The sequence below is a fragment of the Vombatus ursinus genome, unplaced genomic scaffold (genome assembly GCF_900497805.2).
Source record: "Vombatus ursinus unplaced genomic scaffold, bare-nosed wombat genome assembly UNPS02014784.1, whole genome shotgun sequence".
NCBI lineage: Eukaryota > Metazoa > Chordata > Mammalia > Diprotodontia > Vombatidae > Vombatus > Vombatus ursinus.
In genome coordinates, this window is record NW_020954562.1 from 1,869,195 (window position 1) to 1,872,940 (window position 3,746).

Genomic DNA, 3,746 nt, shown 5'->3' on the forward strand with positions numbered 1-3,746 from the left:
GATGACCCTTACAGGGTAGATGCTTAGCTTAGCCCATCCCTGAGCCCATCTAGGTAGTATGGTGGGATCTGCTAGACAAAAGCATGAAGTCTATTGATGTGGTCTTTAATAACCCAAGGTCAACTCCACGCTCTGATTGTTATTTAACATCATGAATGATGTCTTGACTTGCACACTAATTGGATTTAAGTGTGGCAGAGTTGCACAAAGTACTCCAGCCTCTCTCTCTCTTCCAGTGCCAGGACAAAAGTCATGACAACTGATGATGGCCCAGGATGCAGTGGTTGACCTTGGTGTCTTCCATGTCTGACCAAGTTCTAAGTAGTCCACAATACCTGCTTCATCTGCCTTCATGGTCATTGGAACAAATTGTTCTCATTCACCCAATCTACTGGGGAAAGTCTTTATGTGCTTGGGGTAGAAATCCCCTTCTAACTCACTGACAGGTCTGAGGCCTATTGGTTAACCCTCAACCTGGTTTAGCCCATCTATTGAGATGGTTTACTACGGTGTGGCCATTACACATGCTACAGCTTCTTGGAACCACAGGTGAGGGTTGGGTAAAGATGGACACCAAAGGTGAATGAGCAGCCCTGGAAAGGGCTCAGCAAATCCTCATACTAGAGGTGCTAGTCCTCTCTGAACACCCTATACACCCACTTCATGCCTTGGTGAAGAGAAATGAATTGAAGTAAGTCTTTAGGGGAAATTACTCCCCACAGGAGAGAGAATTGACTACCTACCACTTCTAGGTTGTAGAGTACTTGTGATTTGTTCAAGTGAAGGAAGTAGCTATGATGATGAAATCACAGATCCTTTAAGTATGAATTGAACTTTGAGTGAATTAGCTTTTCATACTTTCACATTGATCATAATAGTAAAGATTAGTGCTAGGGTGCTAGAATCCATCATCTGCTCTGAGGTTTTGTGTGAGGAGGACAGAAGTTACACAGTGTCTCCTTGTACACTGCAGAGCCCTAGTTCTCGTGACTCAAAGTGGTACATACCCTCAGCATGAGTTCAGGGAGAGGAAAGCAGGAAAAAGGAAAGAACTAGGAGAGTCCCAATATTGTGCATCTTCTGTGATCCTTGGATATTTTACTAATCAACTTTGCAAATTTCTGTAAGTTTTTCTTATTACATTGTTTGAAAGAGATGATAAAAATAATATAATTTAGGCTGTACATCCTTATGTTTGGGGCCCAGATGTGAGCTAGGTTTTCAAGTTAACTAACAAGCTGGTGCACTCTCCAGCAGAAGGTATCACAACATGAATAGAAATAGCCCATTAATTTCCAGTATACTTGGGTAAGTTCTACGAAATGGCAGCAACCATTTTACATATAATATCTCCATCTTTGGGGAAGCTTACTGACCAAACTTTGAAACAGGTAAGATTCACATACATGGCTCAGCATGTGGACCAACAGAATTGTACAAAATTGCAAAGGTCCTTCTTCAGTGAGCAGGCTCTTGGTGCATTTCACTTGAGGTTAACATCATGTGAGAAGTGATCAATAACTGATCAAAATGCATCACCTTGTAGCAGAACTTGTTTATTCCATTATCTGTATCACATGTGGTCTCTGAAGCCTCAAACATCATACATTTTGGAAGATATCCAGGATGACCAGGGACAGAATTTGGGGGGGTGGGTTAGTCGAATGTTTTGGTTTGAGGACTAAGTAGGAGTTTCACATGAGAATTAGACCAGGATTTAAAAGGTAATAAGGATTTATTTGGTAAAAGGGAAGGCAGGAAACAGGAATTTATTATTTGGTAAGTTTAAGAAAAGGCTATGTGATTTGACTTAAGATATCCAAGGCTAGCAACACGGAGAGAGACAAAGGCAACGAGGGACACATATTATGGCAACACCACCCCTTCCCCCATCACTTACTTCTAAAACCCCAAACCAGGGTATTAGCTAACACCTCCAGAAGTGGATGGGAAAGGTAATGAAAACAACACACACAAGCAAGGATGTTGCCAGAACTTCAGGCATGATGATCTTGAGACCAAAGTAAAAGAAGGAGGAAGTCTATAACTGCCCTGAGGAAGGCGTTTTCCTGGACTTGGTGAATAGTTACACTAAGCTCTTCCCACTCCTCTTGGTTCAATGGGTGGGTTTCCTTGGTCTTTTCTCACTCCGTGTATTTGGGCAGCTCAGGGATGGAGAAGAGGGTCATGGGTTTTATAATGTTGTGTTTGGTCTTTCCCAGGATGTTTCAGTTGGTTTTCCATCTTTGATGTCATAGATAAGAAGCCACTGAGGTTGTACCATGGAATATCAAGATGGCAGCAACTGCAAAGTTTCAGGCATAGAGGATTCCAGAAAAAGGAAGGTGTACTGAATAGAAGGGCATGTCTAGAGCAGAAACAGCCTGTCATAAGCTCAGGAAACCAGAGGTGAATTCTGAATTACCTGAAGAGGGCAGAAGAGTTGTGTAGTAGAAAATACACTGCACTTGGAACCATGAGAGAGAGGAGCTTGAAATCAGTTTCCTATATTTACTATTTGTTAAACCTAAAGTAAGTCATCTCACCCTTCTGAACCGTAGTCTCTTTGCCTATAGAATGGGAATCATAATACTCGTAGTTACTGACCATACTAGGTTGAGAGAATCAATCAAGATGATGCATGTAGATCACTTTGCAAACCTCAAATGCCAGCTGTAGTGGTTGCTATGTTGTTATTGGACAAGGCTCTCTTCCCCTTTGTATCAGGGAATTGGAATTTCCCAGGATATAGGGAAGTATTGTGAGCACTGTCATTATTGTACAAGTAAGCATAGTTCTGGAATAAAAGATCTTAAGAAAATTTTTTAAAATGAACAAATTAAATGTTAGAAACTTTCTCAAAACACAATAAGACAAACTATCTTCAAATCCTTTAAGGGCCATGGCAGAACAATCAAATATTTTGTGTTGGTCCAGGGAAGAACTATGACCAGTGGTAGGTAAGGAAGAACTTTCTAGAAGTAATAGCTATCCCTAAATGGCATCAGTAGCCTTGTGAGAAAAGGCCCGATCCTGATGAGGGACACTATAAATCATTGCATTGGGAGGGAGGTTGGAATGGGTGACTGCTAAGGTACCTTCAAACCAGATTTATAAATGTGTCAATCTGTGTTAATGAGTTTTTAAGAAAGTCTTCAAACTTGTCATGCAAAGCACCTCTGGCAAGGGCGTATCACAAATCTTTTTGGATTTATTGGACTTCATCAGGGAAAATGTAGGTTGATCTGAACAATAAAAGCATTAATCTGGGCAGGATGTGTTTTGAGATCTAGCAAGCCCTCTTGGTAGAGAGGGGAGAGTCATTCATTCATTCAACAAGCATTTCTTAAATGCCCACCATGTGCCAGGCAATGGGCTTGGCCCTGGGGACACAAAAACAAAATAAGACAAACACAAAATATACACAAAGTAAATACAAAGGGATTTTTTTGGAGGGTAGAGGTAGAGCACTAGAAATGGAGGTAGGGAATCAGAAAAAGACCTCTTTGAAGAAAGGCATCAGAGCTGAGCTTTGAAGGACACTAGAGCTTCTTAATAGGTGGAGGAGAAGAGAGGAAGGAGCTCATTCCAAGCATGAAGGATGGCCTGAGAGGAGATGGAGTGTCTTATATGGGAAGTGGCATGGAAGCTAGTTTGGCTGGACCACAGCAAGTGTGAAGGACAGCAATATGTAACAAGCCTGGTAAAGTAGGCTGGAACTGGACCATGACAGTCTTTAAAAATCT